Source organism: Leopardus geoffroyi, chromosome D4, assembly GCF_018350155.1.
Source record: "Leopardus geoffroyi isolate Oge1 chromosome D4, O.geoffroyi_Oge1_pat1.0, whole genome shotgun sequence".
Lineage (NCBI taxonomy): Eukaryota > Metazoa > Chordata > Mammalia > Carnivora > Felidae > Leopardus > Leopardus geoffroyi.
The window spans coordinates 82798567-82824959 of record NC_059342.1 but is presented as its reverse complement, the minus strand read 5'-3'; the positions used below and the strand labels follow the sequence as shown (position 1 = coordinate 82824959).

Below are 26393 nucleotides of genomic sequence, written 5' to 3'. Positions count from 1 at the left end.
CCCAACATGATTTTAAATATATAACAAGGTTCATTCAAACCAGGCTTTCATCCCACTTCCTTCTACCCCAGATCTTCACTCCCTCCTAACCCCTCTCCATTACTTAAACACACACACACACACACACACACACACACAAGGTAGCTACTACATATAATGATTTTCTATTTTCCTAAGTATACGTTTGGGGTAGGTCAGATTGCTGGGTCAGAGGGCAACTGCATATATAACTCTGCTGGATGTTGCCAAATCCCCCTCCACAGGGTTGCATCTTCTTTCATTCTGTCCTTTTATCCCGCGGCTTTACCGGTAAAGTGTGTTGCTAAATTTATGGATTATTTCCAATCTGATGGGTACAAAGTGATGTCTCAGGGAAATTTCATATAGCTCTATTACTGCAAGCGGGGCTGAATCTCTTTTCTTACACTTAAGGGTAATTTGTGTTTCTTGTGCTGTGAACTATAGGATTCTCTTGTCCATTTTTCTATGGAGTATTTATTCTTTTTCTCAATTTTTAGGAACTTTTTACGTATTGGGTTAATATGCCTTTGTTTACGATACAGATGGCAAATATTTTTTTCAGGCTGGGAATTCATAAAACGACTGTTGACCTTGCATTTCTCGAGTATTATACGTAAACATATATATACATATATATACATATACATATATGTACACATATATATATGCATATATGTATATATATAGCTTCTGTTTGACCCCCACTGTTTCCTTCCTATCTTTTTCATCCTACAGAATAGAGGCTTTGGGGATAGGTGTTGGGCAAGGCCACAGTGAGGAGGTGTGGAAGGTTCTGAGTTCTCATCCAGGATCTATCTCAAGCAGACACTATAGCAGGCAGTGCAGGAAATCCTTAGCGGGGAGATGTTTCACTATTCTGCACGGCCATTAGCCTTCCAGGGAGCAGTAAGCCTGGCTGTACTGATCACCCCATCCTGTCCATGAAGCAGCAAACCAGCCCCTTCCTACCAGTGGTCAAGGGCAAGGCTCTGTATGTTGTCTTTAGAGGCAGAGCAGGGCAGCACCAACCCCAACCCCAACCAGTACTTCCAGTTCCTTGTGTAACCTGGGGGTAAATTGCCTGACCCTTTGGGCTTCCCTTGCTCCAACAGTAAAAGAAAGAGATGGACTTGATGAAATCCAGAGACTCTTCCAGCTCTGACATCCTTAGACCCTGGGCCTTATTGGCTTCCTAGCAACCAGGAAAAGAGGTAGAGATCTTGACTGAGAAAATTATCGTGTAGCACTGGAGTCTATAGAGTATCTTCTGGTTGTATCAGTTTTGTTGGATCTCCTCTGTCCAGTAGGACTCACCCTAAAAAAAAAAAAAAAAAAAAGTATTTCCTGCTTGAAATTTCTGGTACCACATGCATGCAATGTGTATAGAGAAACAACCTCTACCGCAGTGAGCCAGGGGTAGTTTTGGGCCTCTAACCAGAGTCTCTGACCCCAAAGCCTGAGCTCCTTCCCCTGTGCCAGGCTGACTCTTGTTGTGGCTGTGGAGTAAACAAGGAAGCCTGGGCTGCACTGAGAATAGGAGTCGACAGAGAGACTTGCCCTGAGCTCTTCACCCGGAGCTCAGTCCAGGGCCGCCTCATAGGGCGCTGGAGAAGAAAGGCCAAAAGGTAAACAGACCTCAGAATGACATTCCAATGGTAATAAACCTGAAAGATCCAAGTTCCTGAAGCCCGTTCAGAAAAGAGCCACAAGTGATGCAACTCGTTCTCTAGTTTCCAGAAATACCAGACATGTTTTCAAATATGGCAGCATGACTTCTTCAGATTGCCTAGACCGAACAACTGTGAGGCAGACACCCTGCCGGGCATCTTCCCATCTCATTTAGCTTCACCCCCACAGCAGCTCTTGAGGTGTGTGTCATTATCCCCATTTTCCGGTTTAGGAAACCGAGACTCAGAGGGATGAGATAATTTTAGCCAAGATCACATAACCATTATTGGCAACGCTGGTATTAGAACCAACATCTGCTGGCTCCGAATCGACTCCTCCTTCCACTGTTCCAAGCTGCCCACAGGTCTTTATTGTTGCCAACCCAGTTTACGTACACCCTTTCTGGGGCCACCCCGCAGATTTGGGAGTCTCCCAGTTGTATTGCTTCTGGTAAGTTTCTGCCTGCGGCTTTGTTGAGCCGTGCGGCACTCTGTCGTCGCCGGCTGCTGCGACAGCCAGGGGGCCGTGCAGCAAGGAAGGCCGCTGAAAAGAGGAGCGAAGGAACTCTAGTCCCCGTGATGCCGAGGACACTCACCTCTCGTCATTTGAATCTATAAGTCCACGTCCCAGGATGCTGTTCTTGCCTGAGATCTGTATGTATAGAGGCCTCTGAGCTTTCAAGTGAAGTGAGCCAAGTGCCGGCCCATTCACTCGCACCCCACTCCCGTGGCCAGGGGCCACGCTCCCCCCCGAAGCTAGCACAAGGCGAGGTCTTCATGGGGCCTGGCCCTCGGCGTTCACAGAGGAAAAATGAAAGTTGCTTTATTCCCCGGCCTCTTCATAGCTCCCATTATGACGAGAGGGCTCCACAGTGAGGAGCCGGGGCTGTGATATTTCTGCTTCAGCATGAGAGATTCATATGTTTGACTAATCAATTCTTTGGCACTGACTTCCCGTCCTGCATTTTGTTCTCCTGCTTTTGATCGTCTGTTTGCCTTTTTGCCATTCTGCTGGTTCTTGTTTGGAGCTTTTATTTTCCAGGAACACTTTGACCTACTGGATCCTCTATACTCTTCTCTCTCTCTCCCTTTGTCATTTTCCTCTCTGATTTTGGTTTCCCGTGTGATTGACCGCACACAGCTTCCACATACAAGCGAAGTGGAGACCCTCCAGTCACGAGGCCCTGATAACTGCGGGGTTTTGTTTTGAGAGCCCAGGGACCCTGGACTGCAGCCAGCCCCGAGCCGCCCAGCCAAGCTGGGCGGCAGCTTTTCTGTCCCCCATGCCAGCCTCGCCCTGCGTCATGCAGTCGCCGATGGCTTGGCGCTCTGTGGTCCACAAAGCCCGCTGTTAAGGGGGGAGGTGCACAGAACTAGTTTTTGGTCCCGTTTCTCAACGGAAAGAACTGGGGCTTGGAAGGATGAGGTGACTTTCCCAGCGTTTCAAGCCCGTAAAGTGGCCAACCTAGGAGCAGACCCAGGTCTGCTGAGAAGCCAGGCTGTGTTCTGCGGTGCCACCGCTGCTGTCATCGGTCGATTGTCAGTGTCTTCCATTGTCGGCCGACGTTGGCCGAGCAGCTGCTTTGTCCCCAGCAAGAGCTTGTCCGGCGAAGCTGCCCATGCCGGGACGGCTGCCACTTCCTGCGCACTTGCTCCGTGCCAGGCACAGGGCCGACTTCTTCGCCTACGTTAGTTCTCAGACCCTCGCGGCAACCTGAGCTCGGAGCGGCAGAGGAGCTTTGCTGAGGCCACCCTACTGATGCCACAGCCGGGACTGGGGCCAGGTCTGGATCCCCCTGACATCTGGGCTCTTAGCAGAGAGCCAGAAGCATAGCAGAGGGGGCGCCTGGGTGACCCAGTCGTTTAAGCATCTGACTCTTGGCTTTGGGCTCCGGCCATGATCTCATGCTTTGTGAGTTCGAGCCCCATGTGGGGCTTTGCACTGACGGTGCAGAGCCTACTTGAGATTCTCTCTCACTCTCCCCCTCTCTCTCTGCCCCTCTCCTGCTTACACACACACTCTCTCTGTCTCTCTCAAATAAGTAAACTAAAAAAACAAAACAAAAACAAAAAAGAAACAAAGCATAGCAGAGGGATTCTTGCCTTGCGAAGGAGTCTGGGAAGTCTCTCTAGAGGCAGGGATATTCGAATGGGGCCTTCGGGCTGAGTAGGAGTTCGGCAGGCACAGGAAGAAGATGACTTCTTTGCGTCCTGCTTCCTGACCTGTTCTGGGCTCACCTTGTTTTCCTAATCTGTATTTTGCGTTTGAGGATCTTAAGACTAGAGGGATCTCATCACCTGTTCCACACTTGAGTCTCTTCCACGACAGTCCTCCACAGCCCGCCCCCAACCCCACCATGAGGCCTTCCAGCCTCTGCTTGCACACCTCCCGTGCCAGGAAGCTCGCTTTCTTCTGACGCAACTGTTCCGTCTTTAAAATGCTCCTATTGTTAGGAAGCTTTGCTTATTTTAGTGAAAAGGACCCAGGCTCTTCCCCCACACACACACACCCCCCACCCCCTCCGGTTCGGAGAATGCCTCAGGGCCACGACACTCCTTGGAAGCAGTTGACAGCAGTAGCTGGAATGTGAGCTGGAGGTGAGGTGTGTGCATTTCTGGCTGCGGGGAGGGAAATACGGAAAGGCCAGCCAAGTGGAGTAAGTGGAGTCCCAAGCCCTGGGTCGCATCTCACTCTGTCAGTTTTGCTGTGTGACCTCACATGGGTTACTCTCCTCCCCTTAACTTCCTCCCCTGTCGGATGGGAATAACAACCCCCCACTCTACCCATCTCAGGTGGCCGCCGTTCACTAAACACGGCAAGCAGACGCGTGCTTAATAAGGCAGAAAGTGCCGCGGAACGATGCAGTGCCGGGGTAGATGCAGGGAACCTGAGGAGCTCTCAGTGTGGCAGGAGGCACGAGAGCGAAACTCTGGGATGCTCAAGGCCTCAGGCAGTGCTGCTGGGGCCTTGGGGAGGACCGCGGTGCTTGGCACGTTTGTCTGGACTTGTGAGCTGTCCTTGAAGAGGCCGACTCTGCTGACCCGAGAGGGGGAGCAAAAAGGAGCGAGGAGGCAGGGACAGCTGGAGATACTTTGCAGGTGGTTTCATCCGAAGTAGGTGGCTTCTCAGAAGTGGAGGAGGAGCAGAGACGGGCAAGTTGGAGACGGGGCCGAACACAGAACCCAGCGAGTGAATGAGTGGAGATTTCTTGGCCGAGGCCCAGAACGCCTACAGGCCGAGTGGCGGGGCAGAGACTTCAGTGACGGGAGTGCCAGGTTTGAGGACCGCCTGGGTCATCCCAGGGGTGGCGCTCAGCGTGCTGGGAAGACAGGCCTTGGAGTTTCAGAGGAAAGTCGGGCCCGGAGCTGGAGAATCAGAAGGCTTTTATCCCTCGTCAGTTCATCTAACATTGTAGAGGCCTGTTTGGTGCCACCCAGGAGTACTGAAGGCACCCTTGTGCGCTCCCCGGGAGTGTGCCATCTGTCGGCAGCCCAGGGGGAAGGCTGGGAAGAAGGTGGTGAAGATGGGGCGGTCCCTGCCAGGTCCCTTTGTGGAGCGAGCACCTCCGCACGTGAGATGCTGCGCTGCAGCACCCCTAATCCTCCCCCCAGCCCTTCCCAGTGAGTGTTGCCATCCCCACTTTACAGATAAGGAAACCGAGGTCCAGACGAGTTTAGGCAGCCGACTGGTGCCTAGAAGACACCCCCCGCCCCCCCCCCGCCCCGTGCCGCTGTACTTGCTCGTGTGCTGTCTAGCGGTGAGCACCTTCGACAGACTGAAGCTCCTGACGTTTGCCCAGAGCCGAGCCCGTCCGCGATTCCGTGTGTGTATTCATTATCCAGCGGGCACCTTCTTTTTGCAAATTATCTCCATGTGCTGGTGTGTGCGTGAGCGTGAAGATCATCAGGCGAACCATCCCCTGCTCACCTTTGAAACAGTATCCCTACTGCACAGCCCAACAGACGCAAAACGGTCTTCCCCCATCTGTTTCCTTCCTTCATTTCCTGTCCGGTTCTTTCGCTGCGCCTTCTGAGGGCTAATGGTAGATCGTGACGTCAATATGCGTTATGTAAGTCATAACTCTGCTTTATATTTAAATGAACTGTGTGCACACGGAGCGTAAGATGTATGCAGGCCACAGTCGGGGGTCCCCGACTCTGAATTCCTCTGGCTTCTGTGGGTTTTTTTTCAAGTTTGAAAATGTGTTAGGAAGAAGGCAACATTATGATAATTGGAAGTTCAGTATATCTGTCTTTTTCCTCTATTCTTTTATACTTTTTTAGATATAATTAACACTTCACACTTCACCTGGTCCCTCCTTGGTTACCTTTGACACTTCCTTGATATTTATTTAGATGTTCATGGCACCTTCGCTTTGAACTCTGGTTAAGAAAATCAATAACTTTAACATAAGCATTTTCCTTCACTGAAGAAATGCAATTAGTGAATTACATACATGTGGACATCCCTTTACCTTTTTTTCAACGTGTCAAAGGATCACGGCACAATTATGTGAAAATAGTAAAGAAAAGTGATTTACCATCAAATCAGAATACCTGCTGTGAAGTTGCAAGAAACAGCTCATTTTATTACATTTCCCAGAACAGAGCCTCTCACGGAAGATGGGAAAATGTAGAGCAAGAACTTCATGGGTGTCATCTTGGAATTTACAAACCATGAATGACGCATTTATTTGAAAATGGCTCTCTCTTCTGTAAGCGTGTGTGAATGCAAATTTCAAGACATACTGGGATTCAACTCTTTCCTATCAGGTGCAGATAATATAATCTATCGTCCTCACTGAGAATGAAAGTAAAAAAATGTGCCTTTTGCCAAAACTTTTGCTACTTTCCCAGTTTCATTTTAGGAGGCTTGTCTTGTGTAACGTTGGCTCTGGGTTTGCCAAGTCTAACTGAGGCAATGTTTTTCTTGATTAGTTCCATCCCTCTTTGCCTCTGCTGTTTGGGAACTGTCAGATAATGTCATCATTAACCCGTTGCCGACGTGCTTGACAAAAAATTCTGAAACTCTAGATGGATTTTGATGTTAGAACTTGAAAGATAAAAAGAGAGCTGTTTTCTGAGTGAACGCAGTTTAAGGGAAACCGAACAAAATGGAACGAGATTTCACTGTAGAAATGGAAAACTCTCTTTTGACTCTCTGAACACTAGTTATTTTAAGACAAAAAAAAAAAATTATTTTCCTATGTTAATATTTCCCTGCTTTCATCCATTTGGGAGAGAAGATCCTAATCTCACAGAATCAACTTGCGTGGCTCTCAGCCTAGAGCCTTGCCCATAAACGCACAGTGAAGGAGTTAATACACTTAATCGTAACTATTGTTCTTCTCCATTATAATAAAGATGCCAGTTTTTGTGCTTGAATCATTTGCTACATCAGATGACTTAGGTCATCTTTTTGGAGATCATAAAATCTACTGGAATTTCCTTTTGGACAGAAGTTATGGATCTCGCAAGAGAAAATGGTAGTGATTACACTTACTCCTCTCTGCCCAGTTACCCAGACAAAAATATTATAAGCGTTTCAGCATATGTGGAAATTTGGAGCCATCTCTGGGTTCTGAAGTTTCAATAGGTGTTTATTCCGTTTTAGGCCAGAAGCGACATCTCTTAGTGGAAAAGAGCCTGAACTGAAGACAAGTCTGGGTTGAAATGGCTGTGTGAACAGATAACTCACCCTCTCTGAGCCTATTTCTTCATTTGTGAAAGGGCTGTACTCACCCGTACCTCAGTAAACTGTCGTGAGGACAAATGTGGAAATATTTATTAAAAACAATAGTGGTCACAGTGCTTACTCGGTGCCGAGCACTCTTCAAAGCACTGGACACGTTACCCATCTAGCTTCACACCAACCCTGTGAAGTGGACGCTATTATTTTTCCTATTGTACGGATGAGAGAACCACAGCAGAAGCAGAAAATGACTTGCCCAAGGTCGCACCGATGGTAAGCATTAGGGTTGTCATTCTGATGGATGCAGAGGGTCTAGCTCCAGAGTCCTTGCCCTTGGTCACCATACTACGTCGTCTTTCAGAGCCTGGCATGCAGGAGGTGTTTGATAAGTGCCTGTCGTATCTGGAACCTTCCAGCTCAGGCATTTACAGGGGGCATACTCCTGCCTGCTGAGGGGCAGTAGCACGATAGATGGCATTTCTAGCCCACTCTTGGTGACCACAAGGCGCTCGTCCAAGGGAAGCCACGTTGCTGAATAGAAGAAATAGCACCTCTGACCCAAGGCTATCTGGGATCATCAATGTCACTGGGGAGTCTCTAAATATGCTATTTCTAAATTTCAAAGCTAGTTTGGGCTATATTTACAGCGTTTAGCATATGAAAAAGCATTGGGAAAGTGGGCTTTTAAGTGGAACGGTTGTGTAATGGAATATTTCACGTTCCGGTTCAGCCATAAAGCTCAGGGCTGATAAACAAAGCATCTGAAACCAAATGGCTCCTCGTCTGACCCCAATTAAAATAAAGATTTCATTCCATTCTGTCCTGACAGAGAGGAACATATTGTTGCCTTTAAGGGAGTTTGGTTTAGTTAATGAAAGAATTTTATTTCATTTTTTCCCCCCAAATACAATATCTAATTAAATAAGATTCAATTTGTTAGGACTTCTGGTAGGGATATGTTAACTCTTTTAAAGCTGTGTTGCCCACGTGCCTCAAGATGTAGAGGGTACTTGTACAGCCCACCTCACAATCTATTGTTTAGAGAAGAAGTAAGTTCAAGTCATTTTAAAGACAAACATCTTCAAGGCTTATCTGTTGATACATCTATCACGGCAACCTGTGTATGTAGGTAGCATGGGTTCTGTATAAAATATCACATATTTACATAAAGCCCCGTTTCCTAGAAGCATTTGTACTTGTACATATTGTAATTTACCAATCACCATAGATCTGTCCATATAGAATATCTCACACAGGGAGTTGTAGCTGCTAAAATATGTTAGGTAACATAAGTTGGATATTGATGCCAAATTATCACCGAGTTCCTTCAGAGTTATCTTGAAGAAATATGTGACTGTCTAAAGAATTCATCATTTAACATTAAGAGTGAACACCGGCCAACTCTTCTGGGGGGGGTGGGTGGCGGAGGGGGGGTGGTTCTGGTGTCGTGCTGTCACTTTTTTGTAGCCTTTTCTATATGTGCTGCAGCCCATCATGACTGTTGAGTTCATAATTACCAAGCAGAACATTTCAGTGTCATTGTGGGAAGTTCTCTTCACTCAGCTGGGCATGAGGGAGGCGGCTGGCTTGCAAGACCCCGATGGGTCACCTCTACACCTCTGAAGACTTGACTGTGTAGTTCGTGACGCTAAAGGGAAAGAGGGTGGCCTGGGCATCAGGGCACCCGCCCCCGGGCAAGCCCCTCCCATCTCGGGGCTTCCGTTTCTTCATCTTTAAAATCACTGAGCAGGGTCAGTGGATCCCTGAAAAGCCCCTTGGCTCTGCCTTGTTCAGATTCTGCATTCAGTAGAGCAGAAAGTACAAGACGCTTTAAATCCACTAAGAATTTATAGTCAGATGCTAAGGATTTATGTTCTGAGAAATAAAAAGTCTTTAAGACTATAAAACCTAAGGCATTTAAACCACGTTAAAAAAAAAAAATCTATGACTTTGCGTGCAGGGGCTCCTTCTGACATTCAGTGGGCATTGACTCGGCGTAATCGAGCACCTATTCTGTGCACGCCCAGCGCAAGGTGTGCAGAGGCAAATTATTCGCGGCCCTGCCTTCCCCGAGCTTGTCTGCTGGGCAGAGGACAGGGGAGTGAGAAGCAAGCAAAGAGGTCAGCCCTTTGTTAAAAGTGTACTCTGGGACCGAGGGAGTGGGGGGTGAGATGGGACGAGGGGCAGGTGTCACAGAGGTGGGGATATTTTGGCTGGACCTTGAAGGGTGAGTGCAGTTTTTCCAGTTGGAGATGGGTGTTCACTGTAGGCAGAGATACACAGAAATGTGGGGGCAAAGCAGTAAGTTCTGCACTATCGGAACATGGGCTTGGGCCGAGGGAGGAGTAAAACTAGAAAGGAAGGCTTTGTGAAAAATCTTAAACTCTTACAAGTTCCATTCTAAGGTGTGTGCTCAATGTTTTTCAAACTGGTAGTGATGAGCGTTCTTTGAATATAAAGGATTCTGTGGCTTGGAGATTCTGGGAATGCAGTTGAATTAGTTCCCCTTTTAGAAGTAGACAGTGTACGATAAATACGTACACCTCAGCAGTCATGTGTGCTAAACTTGGTTTAACCCAAGTTGAACCCTTTTGGCCGTTGAACCCTTCTGAAGCAGAAGACCTCTTGATGCCGTGGGGCCAACTTTAGGACCGAGAACTTGAGATGGGGAGTTCTGCTGGAGAGCTGTGGTCAGTGGAAATACAAGATCCGGTCTGCATTTTAGAAAGATCATCCTGGCCTGGAAGAGAAGTGGAGCTGGGGGAGAATGGCAGGGACAATGGCACGGATATCAGGAAGGTGACTAGACCCCTGGTTACGCTTGGAGTTGTTTGAGGTGCATTTCAAGGAGAACCCCGTCCCGATACAAGCCACGCCTCCTCCACGCTGATTTGTGAGCCTTGCAGGAGTCCTACCAACAGGAGCTCTCCAGATGCTGACGTTTAAAGTCATCTCCCTGGCAGCCTTTCAGGAGCGCACAGATAACGTTGGTGACTGGCACAGGAATGAACTTGGTGTTGGGATGTTGGAGGCAGGAGGTGAAAACTGATGCTGAAGTCTCCGTGGCTCCCTGAAGCCATTTTTGAGGGCCTACTACGCACAAGGACTGTGCTAGGTACTTGTACGGACACTCCCAATTATTCCTTGAAACCATCTAAAGGCACTGCTGCTGTTCCACCTGGATGAGGAAAGAGAAGCGTAGAGAGGGTGGTTGACTATCCCAATGTACCATGGCTGACAGGCCTTAAACCCATCTGACTAACCTAAGTTCATGGCCTTTACAACTGAGCTGTCCTGCCTCCCCTAAATAGCCTCCATTTAAAACCACTGACCATCTACCAGGCGCTGTGCAAAGCATTGTGTGTTATTTAATTTACTCTCCCCAGCAGCCCTATAAAGCAAGTGGTGTTATCCCTGCCTGATCCACAGGCAAACTAAGGCTTTTGTCAAGTAGCCAAAGTCATAGCTGGACATTGCAAAGCCAGGAATTGAACTTCAGTGTGGCTGCTCTCTTCTCCCCCTAAATAATTCTGAGGAGGTTGTTCAAGAAATTGCTCAGAAATGTTTCTCTATAGAAATACTAGGGGGGTCACCTGGGTGGCTCAGTCGGTTAAGCGTCTGACTTCAGCTCAGGTTATGATCTCACGGTTCAGGAGTTCGAGCCCTGCGTCGAGCTCTGTGCTGACAGCTTAGAGCCTGGAGCCTGCTTCAGATTCTGTGTCGTCCTTTCTCTCTGCCCCTCCCCCATTCACGCTCTGTCTCTCTCTCTCTCTCTCTCTCTCTCTCAAAAATAAACATTAAAAAAAAAAATATTAGGAAATGGGTGGGCTTTATTTTTGGTGCAACAAAATTCCAGCTCTGGGCTAAGAGTTGAGCCCGATGGTTTGATCCTTGCCTTGACACTGGCGATGCAAAACCCAGATTTGAGTGAAGCAGTTGTTGCGTTAAATTCATCGCACGTTATCAAGCCCCTACTCCAGGCCTTTCGCCGGGCTCACAGCTGGAGACCCAGGCTTGAGCAGAACCCTGCCTCTGCCCTTGCTGTCAGCTGGGATACCCATACAGAGAACTCTCAGTGCCATGTGTTAAGTGCAATTACAGAAACCTGTAGAAGTAACCCAGGAGAGGGAGAAATTAACTCCATCTGGGACATAAGGGCAGGCTTCACGGGAGGTATGTCTGCCATGGGTTTTAAAGGATGAATAGGAGTTTGCCAAACAGCGAAGGGGGAAACGCCCAAGCTTATTTTTCGCTCTTGGGTTGGATGTTGATGATCCATTTAAGAACAGCAGCAGCATGCCTACAGAGCTCGAAATCAGTGCCCTCGTTGTCTTGATTTGCTGTTAAGAAAAATCTAATCCCACCCTGTCTGCCAGCCTGACATGATTGGAATCCTGAGATGTGGTGACCTGTGGAGGCCTTTTACGTCTGTCTTCTCTGAGCGGCGTTTACAAATGTTTGTTCATTTAGAGACCCTAGTGTATCCAGGTGACATGCTTCACTTAAAATCGTTCAAATGATGAAACCTAGGGAAAAAGTAAGTAAATTATTAGACTTTCTGCTTTTTAATTAAACCCGCCCACCCTCCTCCCCCCACGTGGGCTGACTGGCTGGAATGAATGCGGGGCGGGGGGGGGGGGGGGGGGGGGGGGCGGTGTTGTTTGCCCGGGCGTGAAGGGATCGCGTGCTTCCTTGCTCATCCATTCATTCGGTGGTGGCAGGATGCTTGCTCTGGGCTGGGCTCCGAGGGTACAAGGACGGGGGCACAGGGCCCGCTTGCCGAGTGCTCACAGATGAGTAGAGGAGTCAGAGGTGTTTGTGGGTAAGGAGTACTGTGGGAGCAGCCAGCTCAGCCAGAGGAGAGGTTGCTTAGCGGCATTTGCCTAAAGCCGTGACTGAGCCGAGCCTTGAAGGATGAAAGAGCCACCATCGCCATCAACCTGTAAGCAGGAGGAGGTGGTGGGGAAGCATGTGGGCTTGGGAGGCAAACTGCAGGGTCCCGGTGCCAGCTCTGAGTGCCCTTGGCAAGTCCTTAATCTCCGTGTGCCTTGTCTCCTCGTCTGTAAGACGCGACTCGCTAATAGGCTCTCCCCTCTTAAGGTTGTTGTAAGCATGAATTGAGTCATTATTTGTAAAGAGAGTAGAACTCTGCCTGGTATCTTGTGAGAGCAGTAAACAACCATCGCCTTGTACCTGATGCCGGATTGTAAGTACTTCGGCTCCTCCCCACAAGCCTTCCTGGTGTGTGGTTTTATCCCCGTCAGCCAGATGAGGAAACCAGGTGTTGAAAATGGCTAGTGAATTACCTAAAACCATGCGCCTCGTACGTGGCTAAGCCAGGAGTTGAATGCCAGCGTCCCGGGCCCCGAAGCCCTGACTCCCTCCATTCCACTGTGCTCACATCTTTACTATGTACCTCCTTCCAAGCTCCGGGATTTTGTGAATGGTGTTTTTGCTTCAATGATAGTTAAAGCTCTCTTCCTCAGAGGAAAATTGTTGACCTTTGTCAGAGTATGGTAGAGAGAGAAAGGATGGGCTTGGAACAAGAAAGACCTGACTTTCACTTCCCAGCCCCACTCCTGCCCGGCACACTGGCGATCTCGGACTCTGCTCTGGCCCAGTGCACTGGTGATCTTGCCCAAGTCCCCTTACTTCCTGAGCCCCTTCAGGGACACTAATTCCTGCCTCACAGGAATGGTCGTGGAGGCGAACGAGAAATGTGTGTAAAGCTAGTGTGTGCCGAGTGCACAGAGTAAGGACTCTGCAAAGGTCAAGTGTCCCTTTGTCTTTCCCTACCCTTCCGTGTTGTACAAAACCCTTCTTTATAATTAGAATTCCCCCGCGGTGATTGCATTCAAGGCTGGACATATTTAAACCATCTCTTAGCGTCAGCATGTAAATTCTTCTATTAAAAGTGTCTTTCTGACACGAACCCTAAAATCGCACCCATCTTTTTTCCGTAGCGCGTCCGTCTCCACGTACATTCTTCGGACTCCTTGCCCGGTAATTACGGCCTTTCCCTCTCCCAGCGTGGGGTCTGGCTTGAGGAGGCAACTGCTACTTCTGTGGTTCTGCTCATAAAATCCGTGTCCCATTTCCCAAGGTTTGGGATGTAACTTGAGGAGTGGAGTTTTTGTTTTTTGGTTTTTGGTTTTGGGGGGGTTTTTTTTGTTTTTGTTTTTTTTTTAGGTGGGAGGGAGACGGGTCTGCGGAACTAAAACTCAAAACAGACAATATTTGTGTGGCTAGCCACAGAAGATGGATTCAGTGTACTGTTTTTACGATCAGAATAATGCCCGTAGGCCCTCGTCTAGGGAAGCAGGGTAGCAGATCGCATCAAGAGCCTCCAAAACACTCCTGACAGCGGACTCAGTGAGCTTTCCTTGAGTCCCTGCCGCGTGCCGAGCCCCGCGTTAGCAGTCACCCCTCTGCTCTGGCTTCACACGTTCGAGTAAAGGGGGTCAGCCTCCCCAAAACGCTTCCAAAACGGCATCAGGAGCTGCCCAGTAAAGGGGAGCATGGAAGTTATGGAGCCCCGCGGAGGGCGTGCCAAATCCAGCCCAAAAAGGGGCTGCAGGGACTCAGTGTTGAACGTTGTCACCCCAGGAAAGTTGTCACTCCACCTGTCATGGAGGCGAGCTGCACGGGTGGCCGTGTAGCTAGAACAGCCCAGAAGAGGTCGGGAGACTGCACGGAACAAGCAGACGGGGTCCAGATCCTGGGAAACTGAGGGATGCACGTTCCGGTCCTGGACCCGAAATGAGTTGGATTTCAGCCCAGCGTGAGCGGCCTCACCGAAACGGTGCCCCCCAGCACCCGAAGGACAACGTCCTAATAGCGGCTTCTAATGAAAATTTTATCGTGGTGCTGGATGCACCGCTGACCTGCGCGCACTTGCAAGTGGGGCTGATTCATAGGACGTTTGCGCGGCTCTGCACATTTCCTGAGGAGGTATTTTGTCTCATTGTTGCTTCCTGGTCCGGCAGAAGGTCTAGTTTGTGCGAGGCGGCTTCGGTAATTAACCAAGTGTGCTCTGTGGAGGGAAGCGGGAGGACTCAGGGCCCGGCCGTCTCGCTCGGCGTGTTCATGTGCTTAGTTGTAAATACCGGTGAAATCCTCAACAAGGACGACCTGGTTGTGTGAAAAATAAAAAAGAACCCGCACTGAACGTGTCCTGTTCAGAATCACTTGATGAAGCGGAGTTTTTTGAACTCTGACTGGAACTTAATTTTAGCTACTTTTTTTGGGTAAAGCTCCAGAGAAAGCAGCGAGACTTTGAGATCTTTAAATTTCCTTTTTTGGGAGCGATGACAGTGCTCCTCTAAAGTTTGTTTCTTACCTTTCCACCTTTGAGCAATTGATTTTGATTAGAAACATTACACCCAGCATTTACTTTGACGTCCCTGAGTACAAACAGTCATTTTAATGGTTTTTTTAAAAACAAAATCATGACAGGGACATCAATCCTTTGCCTGGTGTATGAAGGCCTGGTATATTAATTGGCTGTCAGATTCTGAAGAAATAATGGATTAATGTGCTTGATCGTAACGCTGTGTTCAGAGACTGAAGTTTGATCCTGATGTCCCCAGTCTCTCTGCTTAATGCAATTACAGATATGCATTCAGGACATTTGAGTGGATTGCATTTCATTAATATGATTTGAGCGGACAACATTAGGCTGCTGTCGGGTCCTCTCTGACAGCTAATTACTAGAATGAAGCGTGTATACCGCTAAGGAACAATGGTGCCCTTATTGGGGCCATTAAAACAATAGAAAAATAGTGCTTTAAAACACTCGCAGAGTTACTTTCCATACTAGTCATGAGCCATGAAGACCGCTCACAGGGGGATGTTGGAAAGAAAGACATGGCCAAACACTGGAGGAGTCTCTAAGAGCAGGACTCTCTTGTCTTTCAACGAATCCAAAAGTTTAACCAATAGGTTAGATCCTTCCAAAGGAATTTGGGGCATCGCTGGCTCAGTATTGATCTGGGGGTTCTTTCAGGAAGTATCATAATCTCTGACCATTCAGACCTCATATCTTGCCTCCTCCCCACCCGCCCACCCACCCTAAAAGGTCTTTCACAATGGAGAAAGTGGCAATGTGGAATACCCATGGTTTATTACATTTTTCCTTTGAGGAGAAAAAGTGGCCTTTGTCTCGTGGGGTTATAACTCAGCCATATGGGCTATCTGAATGTCTACCCATGGAGGGAAGAGGTGCTGGTGGTAATGAAAGTTTGTCATCCTGGGGGTATCTCTAGCTCTCCGAACCCCCTGAGTCTTACGAAGCATTCACCTGGCTCCCATCGTGTGTCCAGCACTGCTGATAGCTGGTGACAAAAAGATGAATCAGGCACAGTCCCTCATCCCTGAGCTCCTCAAGTCCTGTGAGGGACAGACATAAAGGAAGAAAGGGAGGGGGAAGGGAAAGGAAAGGAAAGAATGAGGCGGTGCTGGATTGGAACAGATGGATGTTTAAGAGAAGGGAAGCCTGAGGGCTTCTCAGAAGAGAACCTAAGAGGCTGATCTTGAAAGACGAGTAGGAGTTTGCTACAAAGTTAGGAAGTGAGCGGGGGGCTTCTAGACAGAGGCTGCCGTGCAGGGTGGTCTGTGTGTCCTGAACTGGGAGGAGCTGCCTTAATGATCCATCTAGGACCAAACTGGAATGGAATTCTTAGCTGCACTCTCGAGGGTGTGTTCTGCGACCTTGAGGCACCTTTGGCCAATGCTCCCGAGAGGCTGTGGACAAATCTTGAACTCGGCAATAAGGTTCCTGGATTCTAGCCCTAGATTTACTCCCTAAAATCCATGTAAATCCCCCAAAAGTCATTTGGCCTCATTTTTCTCATCTGTGAAATGGAGGTAGCACCCGCTCTGTCTGTCAGCCTCACGACGGGTCAGGTTTGATTTAAGAGGATGCCGTTGTTACGTATGCCCAGGTTCCCCTGGCTGCTGGTGGGTGTCAGAATCCAGAGTCAGACTCAAGTTAGGCCAACTCCGTGGCCTGTATGCCACACTGCTCCAGGTTCCTTTGGAGAACCAGTGTGAGAATCAGCTAAGTGGGAAAGCTCGGGGGAGATCCAGTCTCCTCTTTGGAACCTCCTCTAGCAATACAAGGTGACATGAAAATCCCTGCCACACTACCAGGAAATGTGACGAGCCTCCGGCCACCTGCCCGGTTCTGTATCCCTAGGAGGTAGCGCCTCTGGTGGAGGGCACCTCCCCAGAAACTGGGGTGGGCTGTTCCTAGAGTCCCAGAGACAGATCACCACCCTCCTTCCCCCTGAGATGTCTGCTTTTTATCCAAACTGCCACCAGGAGAGAGGGCCAGAAGCTGTTCGTGAAGTGATGGTGGTACAAGCTGTCACCCTCTGGTCTCCTGGCCTCTACTGTCTCCTCCGTCGCTCTCCACACCCTGTCCATTCCCACCTGTAACTCAGGCAGCTCTTCATCACCCGAGTGCACTTCTCAGATGCCCTGAAGGCAGTGTGTCCAACTCTGACCCCCAGAAATCAGGTCCTTGGCCAAGCTACATTTCTTCAAGTATGCATACCCCGGTTAGAAATGCCAGCCCCAACGGGACAGCTTAGGGCACAGGCTGTGATTACTCCTCTGTGTTCCCTAGCTCCTGGCCTAAGGTAGGCGCCCTGGGAGACTCTTGGATAAGCGGGTACCGGAAGCCAGAGAGAGTTGCTGATGTGATAGCCCCACTCCCTGGATAACCCCCATCTGCCATAACGGCAGTTCTCGGTTTTCATTCTGACCAGTGAGTCGCCTCTCCTCTTATGCTCTTGATCTCCTGAACGATTGCAATGACAAGAGGACCCTGCTGTAAGTCAAGTAGCAGGGAATGGGCGTGTGAGTAAACGGCATCCCTCCCCGCCATGGCCCAGAGTTATGGGATGGGGATGACGAGGCGAGGCCCGCCCTGCCTCTCTCCAGGCTCGGATACCACCACATCAGGGAGTGTGAGCTTCCTGGGGACCAAGTGGTGCCTTAGTCGTCACGCATGCCCGGTGCATCACCCGGTGCCTGGAAGAGGGCCCCAGGGGTGATGGGCCTGGGGACCACGGCCCTGCCTGGGAAGGACGCTCTGCTTACCCGAAGCCTGTCACAGAATGTCGGACACGTCTGCTGCCTCATCAAGGGTTCCTCAGGTGGGAGCCACATGTGCCATTATTCCCCAGGAGCCCCACGGGGTGAGCCCAGAAGCCCCCGCTTTCTTCTCTGAATTTTATTTGCTAATTTCTCCATGGGAAACACAGCCCTGCCAAGACCTGTTTCCCTCCTATTACCTGGCTGGCGTTTTTCTAATGGTTCCCTTCCTAATGATCCTCAAACAAAGAGACGATGGTGGAGGGTAATGCATCACTCCTGCCTCTCGCTCCCTGGTCATCCTTGCTAACAGGCTTAGCCGCGCTTCACAGTCATTATCACATGTCGCACTGTCTTTGGGATGCAGAAATGATTTGCCAGCCCCATAATGCTTCATTTTTACTAAAATGAAGGCAGGACAAAAAAATTCTTATAATAAAAAAGTGTACACTTACTCCTGACAGATCTGATCTTAAAACCCTCCTCTGTCCCCTGGTGCATACGGATGGTGTCTCAACTCCTTGGCCGGGCATCCGAGACCTTCACGACCTGGTCAGCGATCTCTTTTCACTTCGCAGTCTCCTCTTGTCACCCTCAGGCCCCTTGTGGAGACACTTGTTCCCAAAGGCCCCAGCTCTTCCTCTTGCGTTCCTGCTCATCTCTGTAGGCAAGACGCCCCGCGGGGTCTGCAGAACCGGGCTTTCCAAGCTCAGTACCAGCGTCACCACCCTCTGTTCCTCTGTGACACTTATCCTGACAGCCCAGGTAGGATGGGCACCTTCTTCTTTCCGGCCTCCTTTCTACCCGGGCAAGCCTCTACCTAATGTCCAAGCCCCTCAGTGACAGGAGCCCCATCCCCATTAGCGTCCTTGGTGGTCCCTGGTGCCCAGCACACAGCCTGACACACAGCGACCCGTACGAACATCTGGGAAAGGAAAGGAAGTCCTTCCCCAAGAGGTCCCCCACGTGAGGGTTTTGAGGTCCAGCACCCAGGTCAGAGAGGGCCGACTAGCTTAATGGCGAGCTCCCCCAAATCTGGACTCACAGAGGAACAAGTTGAGGGTTGGGGTAACAGAGAAGGAGCCGCGTCTGGGACATGTTACTGTTGTTGTGTCCATGGCACCTTCAGGTAGAGATGACCAATGCGTACCGAGACCTTCAAAGCAGAGCTCTGGGCTTCCCAGGATCTTTGATGAGCCAGAGGCCCCTCCAGCCTGGAAATCCATAAGGGCAACTGGAAGTGTTCTTCCAGTGGCAAGAGGGGCACTCACACAAAGTCTTATGTGGAGAGGGCCTCAGAGACCCTTCTAGTACTTTCTGCTCACCATAGTCCGCTGAGGGCCAGCACGCTGACAACATTACTCTGGGAATGTTCACCGCAGACACTCGCTTGCAAGCTCCTCGAGGGCTGGAACTATACAAAGTAAGGCCCTACGATCCCTATTTCCCACAACCAGAATTATACAGGCAGCCTGTGAGGTTTGGCCAGAATAAACCTGTCCCCTCCCAAGAAGACTACTTGAAGGAGAAGACATCTTTGGGTGTGTATGTTCTGGTCTGTTGGCTAGACAGTCATTTTACTTGACGGTCGTACTTAGTGTCTCCAAGCCTTGAATCCCAGAGTTGATAGGCAACTTTGATGCGTGTATCACTCTCTTGTGGGTCAGCTGGCTTCTGCTGGCACACCTTTGATGTTGGGGACACTTACTCTTACTGAGCCAAAATCTTCCTACAGTTTTCATCCACTGGTCCTAGTTTTTTGTTTTTGTTTTTGTTTTTTTCCCCTGGTAGTCACGTAACGTCAGTATCGTTGGTGATTTTTCTACTGGTACTAGAGGGGCACAGTCCTTTTGGACTGAGCCTTCTCATCCAGTTCTTCACCTGGTCTCTGGAGGGCTATGCTTTGCCATTGTCCAACCTCAAATGTCTGGAACACCAGATGCTCCGGGTGTGGCTGACGAGAACAGAACTCAGTGGACCCCTCAACCTTACTTTAGCCGTACGATGTCCAATACAGGAGCCACCGTCTGTGTTTGGCCTCTGAGCGCGTGAAATGTGGCTAGTGCGGGTGGAGGTGTGCCATAAGGGTAAAATATACACCAGATGTCTAAGACTTAGTATGAATAAAAGAATGTAAAACTCATTAATAATTTCCTATACAGATTACAGGTTGAAATTATAATTGTTGTATACGCTGGGTAAAATATAATATATTAGAATTTCCCTATTGCTTCTCGGCCTTTTGGCTAAGATCAAGTGTAGAATTTCCCACGTTTCTTTTTACTTTCCACATGTGCTACTTAGTAAACTTAAAATTACGTACGTGACTCGCATTATTGTTCAATTAGACTCCACTGCTCTTGAGTGCAGTCTGAGATTGTCTACTTCTGTGAATGGTTACGGGTTGCATTATTCTTTTTTTGAACCGTATCACACGTGGGCCATTGCTGAACACATACCAAACATAAAATTCTGCCTCTTTTACACCTACCATATAAACTGCTTTTAAAACAGGTCAGCCTTGACTAGTATATCTAGAGTTGATTTTTTTGAACCTAAGTGTAGAAATTTACATTTGTCCCAGATACATCTCAACTTGTTAGTTTCAGCCCATGGTTCCAGTCTCCTGAGAATTTTTTTAATCCTTACTGTCACCAGCTCCTTTACAGATCTGATCAGCATTTTCTATGTTTTTAAGTCACTATCGATGATGTTGGTCGAGATTAGAACAAAGTAGAGAGTTCTACTGCCCGCCAAGCACATTGGCCAGCAGTTTTAACAACAGCTACAAACCCATTATCCAGCTGTGGTTGTTCAGCCCATGTTTGTCCATTCTGCCCACACGAAGACTGGGTTTTTCCAGATGTCTCATGAATACCAGCCTGTGTTGTATCTAAAGTAGCCTCCTCTTCTCCCACCCAGTCTCACCCCCAAGCTGACTTACCCCCTATTAAGAATGGGAACACAAAATATGGTATGACTTCTTCTGGTTTTAGACACCAAATGGATGGACTCCTTTTCACTAAAGTGTTAATGACTGGTAAGGTCTGAACTTCACCTTTGTGTTAAAAAATAATAATAATACATGATTTAACCGGGGCCTTCGGTACCACAGGCAGGTGGAGAACTTTATTTGGAGCTCATGCCGCTAAGGCAGAGTCAACAGGGAAGAAGCCTCGAGACTTAGTGGAGGAGGAATAGGGGCCTCAAGTCTTTCGTATAGTTGGTGATGAAGACCCAGTCAGTGTAATCCAGCAAGGGCCAGGATTCGTCCATGGGAGCATGTCCTTTGTGTACCCACCGCGGTGCTGGCAGTTCAATGAGCACTTCTACCCACACTGTGTGTCTTGTTTTTCTTTTAAGTTTATTTATCTTGAGAGAGTGAGAGCAGGGGAGGGGCAGAGAGAGGGAGGAAGAATCCCAAGCAGGGTCTGCACTGTCAGCGTGGAGCCCGAGGTGGGGCTCCATCCCATGAACCACGAGATCATGACCTGAGCCAAATTCAAGAGCGGTACACTTAGCCGACTGAGCCACCCGGGTGCCCCCCACGCCCTCTGTCTTAATCTCCTTTAGTCTTCATATTTTTTGGAACTAGGAATTGAGCCTCTGACTTTAGATCACATGGTTTGGCGTGACCTTCATCTGCAGTCTCAAGCCCAGTCCCCTCCTTTCTAGCTAGGCGTGTACTTTTGGTTCTCTTCTGCAGCTGTGTGCACGTGGTTTGTGTGTGCGTGTGTGTGTGTGCGCGCGTGTGCACTCGCACGCAAGCATCGCAGAGGGAACAGAAAGATATTCTCTCAGCTGTTATAGGGCAGAGGGAAAATCTTTTTCCCATTTCTACCTTTGAAGCCTTTACTCTAACAAATGTTTTGAGTGTGGGAGGCCAGAGAGGAGCATTTGCAGACCTCCTGCCTGGCCGAATTGTAAGCATTAGCTGTTTTTCCTGGGTGGCTTGGCAGGCCCTTTCTCCCTTTCTTTGGGGCTGAAGAAGAAGAAGGCAGGCACCACACAAAGGTGCCTGTTTTCAAGTGCACTGCATGAGGGACACTCACTTTATTTCTAGTTTATGAAGCATCCCCCCCTCCGGGAGGACAGAACTTACTTTGTGTAAGCAGACATCTCTCGGTAACACCGTCTCTTTAAGAAAACTACATCCTCTGCTTTAAAGATTTTGAAGTTCTTGGGGCGCCCAGGTGGCTCAGTCGGTTGGGTGTCCAACTTCAGCTCAGGTCATGATCTCGCAGGTTCGTGAGTTCGAGCCCTGTGTCGGGCTCTGTGCTGACGGCTCAGAGCTGATTCTGTGTCTCCCTCTCTCTCTGCCCTTCCCTCGCTGGTGCTCTGTCTCAAAAATACATAAACCCTAAAATAAATAAATAAAAGATTTTGAAGTTCTTGCCACGAGGGTCACTAGTCCAGCACCATCAGGGGACAAGGCCTCTCCAGGACCATAGGGAGGGTCCCTTAGAGAACTAAAACTGAGGCAGGCTTGTGGGGGGTGGGGGGTGGTAGATGGAGAGCCTTGTGAATATCTTGCCCAGCAAGAAGAGCATGATTTCTTGAGTCGGACCAAACAATTCTGGTCCACTCTTCAAACCGCTGCAAACCAGACTCCTTCATTGGGGTCCGTCTCAGAAGACGTGGTGTCCTTTGCATTTAGAATTAGCTGGATGTAATGAATTCTGGGTTTTACATATTTATTACCATTGTCCGTGCTCCCTCTGGTCTTGTAACCACTTCTACTACCCAGCCTGACTCCCTCTGGGGAGAACAAGAGGGAGGCTCAGAGGTGCTGGCAGTCACAGAGGCAGCTGGGGGAGGGGAAGCCCTGGCTGGCTTACATTTGAACCAGCAGGGTTCAGATCACGACTCCCTCATCCATTTCTTTCCTTCAGCAAACACTCATTGCAACCCTGCCCTGGGCCAAGCCCTGTGCTGGTGGATAGAATGTGGAGCTGAGTGAAATCCAGTCTCTGCCTTGAGATCTTGTCTAATGGTAGAGGCGCACCTGTAACCGACGGGAGGGATACCCTGTGGTAACCGCCGGATGGAGGAACTGGGGACTTTGCTGGAATTCCAGGACAGAGGCTTTAGTTCACGTGGGAGACACTACTGGAGCTGGGCCTCGAGAGGGGAGGAGGACGCATTTGCCAAGAAGCGTGATAGAAAGCAACTTAACACTCTTCAAGCCTCAGTTTCTACATCTGTAAAAGGGGGTTATGATACATCCGTTACAACATAAAGGCTGCAAACATATCAGCATTTGCTTTCAGAGTGCTTCATACTGTTCAATGGGCAGATCTTTGGTTCCCCCTCCCTCCTCTTTTTCCCAATTATTTGAAAGCCATTGATATTACAGGATATTGTGTATATTTATGTTTTTGTGATTTTTGTTCAGACCAAGAAAATGATGGAAAACATTCTAAGGGATCTTCGGGCAAAAACAAACAAACAAACTTTGAGAAACAAACAGGGGCCTTTATAAGGAGCATGTGGGGCCAGAAAGTGTCCACAGGACATCTGCACCCAGGAGAGCCATTTGGGGGCCACAGGCATTGATCTGAAAGCAGCCTTGGGCCCTGCCATGTCCTTGTTTGCCTCATATCAAGAACTGAGACTTTGGCTTATAATGAAAAGACAGGAGGGGGGTAGAAATGACCATGGAGACTGTTCTAATTTAGGACAGTAGCAGCAGTGAGATTGAGGAGGGAAGAAAAACATACCTGCGGGCAGACTGAAACGGCCCTAGACCTGGTTAAACTCTGGCTTGGCCTCTCTCAGTTGTAGATGATAGAAGTCCAGCCTAACTTGGGCAGAAAAGGCAGGAGGGAGAATTTCTTGGCTCATGTGACTGAGAAGTCCCAGGCTTCTCTTACTATGAGCAGGCTGGATTCAGGAGCTCCCGTGATGTTGGCTAATCTCTCACTGACCACTGTTTGGCTCTTCTTTTCCCGTCAGTTTTTATTTTCAAACATTCTCTTGCTTTTTGATAGAGGCATGAGGGGGTCTGTAGAGCTTGAAGTGAGGCATGCACATTCATAGGAGCCTGCTTGGCCCAGCTTGGCCACATCTGGGCCCCCCTGAACCAATCACTGTGACCAGAGGATGGGGTCCTTACATTGGTCAGGCCAGGGTCACATGCCCACCCGTTGGCTGGGTGTGGGTTGGCAAGATGAACCCCGGCCAGAAAAGGGGATTTTGCTACTTTCCGTTCACATGGGAATGAAGAGACAAATGTGGGAACGAAGCATCCGGACAGCAGGTCAGTGGTGGGGCGGAGGGAGAAGTGGTTATCATGGAGGGCTTCACCGAGGTACTTGCGTCGGAGCTGAGGCTCTAAGGACAAGGAGGACATCACCAGCAAAGTGACCCTCAGAGTTTGTTAGCTGGACCCTTGTGGCTCTGTTGGTAGGACTTTCTGAGAGCTCCCGTTGGACATGGCTGCAGGTGTAGAAGATCAGTGGGGCGTGCTCTGTGGAGTGGATCTCATGGGGGAGACAGGTTGCCAAGCTGCCTCCTTCCCTGCCTCCCAGGAGTCTCTGAGGGCATGTTGCTGAGATGCGAAGCCTCCTGGGCGGGCTGGTGGCAGGGCCCAAAAGCCATGGCAAGTGAACTCTGTAAACAGTGCAGACATAGGGGCGCCTGGGTGGCTCAGTTGGTTAAACGTCCAGCTTCAGCTCAGGTCATGATCTCGCGGTCTGTGAGTTCAAGTTCCGCATCGGGCTCTGTGCTGACAGCTCAGAGCCTGGAGCCTGCCTCGGGTTCTGTGTCTCCACTCTCTCTCTGCCCTTCCCCTACCCACACTCTGTTTTTCTCTTTCTCAAAAATAACATTAAAAAAATAAATAAATAAATAAAATTAAAAAAACAAAAACAAAAGCAGTGCAGACCCTCCCCGGCGCCAGCATCCAGATCCCGGTTTCCCAGGTGTAAGTCTCTCCGCTCCTGTGACCTTGCCCGAGGACGCCCTGCCCTTTGGCTAACTCAAGCCCAGTGTGGGGGCTGTATTGGAATTATTTTCCCCCTTCCGTCATGATCTGCCCCTCTCTCCTTTTACGGAAGTTTTAAACACGCGATAATTGTAAGTGAACTACTTTTACAAGCGGTTTATTTATTATTTTTTTAAAATGCTCTTGGGCCGGATTTTCTTATGCTCCTTTTACAGATGAGGGAATTAGGGCCCGTTTGTGACTTGACCACAGCCACCACAGAGCTGAGAAAAGAGGCAGTGCCAGAACCCCTCCATCCCTTCTCTCCCTGCCACCCCGCGCACATCCACCGTATTGATGATTTCTTGGGAGGCCGGTCACTGAAGATCCCAGGGGGAATCACTCCCCTGTCCGCGGGTCACTGAGCTCACAGGCCAGGGAGGAGGTAGATCCAGAAAGAGAAATGTGCCCAGTGCTAGCTAAACATTCGTGGTGGCTAGAAAATCCGGAAATCGAGGCATGAGGGTTTTATCTTCCACATGTGGAAGCCAAGAGGGAGATCCTTTGATCCATTCCTTAGGTTCAGGAAAGCTTGTGGTAAAAACCCAATGCGCAGCTTCCGGTACATGCTCCTCAAAGATAAGTGAACACTAAGAGGGAGGCATCTCCTTGGATGGTCTGGCTCCTTTCCCTGGAAGCTGACCCCATGCTGTCTGTGTGTGTGTGTGTGTGTCTGTGTGTGTGTGTGTCTGTGTCTGTGGTGCGTCTGTGGTGCGTCTCCTGGCGGAGCATGGCGGGGGGAGAGCTAAGGCCCTTCAGCCTCTCCAAAGCCTGTGGTCAGGTACTCAGGTGTGGGAGCCCTGCTCGCAGCCCCTGAGCCTGATCTGCTTGTGTTCAGTGGAGATTACAGAGCTTAATGATTAGCTCCTCCAAGCTGCAGCTGATGCCAGCCTCTACCCCCTTTACACCTAATTAGTCTCATTAATGAGCTCCTCTGCTCTCCATAGAGAGAGTTTCCTCTTTGGAATAAGAGGCAAAAATACCTTGCCCAGGTAGATTGCTGAAGCCTTTAATTATTGCCCACACCTGCTAAGCCTTGTGACTCACACCCAGTGATAGTGCTGAGCGGAGATGGGGCTTGTTTATAAGCATGAGCAGATTTTAACTCTCTCCACACCAAGAAGCCTTTTGATTTAAAGAGACACATTTCCCCAAGACCTCACAGCTGCTCATTTCAAGCACACCAGGCTCCACCACTCACATGGGTCGTCTCTAGATGGCGGAGGCACAGCTTTTGCCCTCAGGGAGCTCAGAGTCTAGTGAGACGACAGGCAGGAAACTACGTGGACAGTTGTTCTGACCTCTATGGCCAGTGTACTCCCCACTCTCACCCGGGGCCTCCGTTTCATGCCACGCCACGCCGTGGGGGGCCACGGTGGACGCGAGCTCGTGCTGTGAACCTGGGACCAGGCTGAGTTACGGGCAGGTGGATGACCATCGAAGGACTACCCAAGCAGAAAGAACCCGAGCAAGACTCAGAAGTGAGAGCACGCCCCGTGCATCCACAGACCTGCCAGCCTTTAATACGGCTTAAGTCGAGGGTTGGGGGGGAGGGGGTCAGGCTATGGGGCAGCAAAGCGGGAAGGGGAGACCGGGACTAGAGCAAGAAGCCCTGCGATGCAGGGTGAAGACTTTGGACTTCTGTCCGTGTCCCCGCACCCTCCCCAGTACCTAGCATGGCTTTTAAAGTAGGTTTGCGGTCAATGCTGGCAAACAGAGGTACTCCCAGCCTGAAGGTAGGACATCCACTGAAAGATTTAAGGCAGCGGAGGGACGGTGCGTGAGGGCTGGCTGGAGGGATCCCTGGGTGGATCTCCCTCTGCTCGTGCTCTGATGGATGAGAGGACGCTGGGATTTGAGGGTCAAGTCCTCGCCACAGCCCTTTGCACCCGCGTGAGAGGGTTGCCCTGGGCTGCCCCACCCTGGGTAG

The 26393-nt window shown here is 49.5% G+C and overlaps 1 protein-coding gene and 1 pseudogene across 15 annotated transcripts in view; both read left to right on the top strand.

The window, feature by feature from the left end:
- DENND1A (DENN domain containing 1A) overlaps window positions 1-26393 on the top strand; it is a 512085-nt gene that overhangs the window by 396118 nt on the left and 89574 nt on the right. The gene's annotated exons all lie outside the window — the stretch shown is intronic.
- LOC123593924 lies at window positions 19705-19853 on the top strand (annotated as a pseudogene).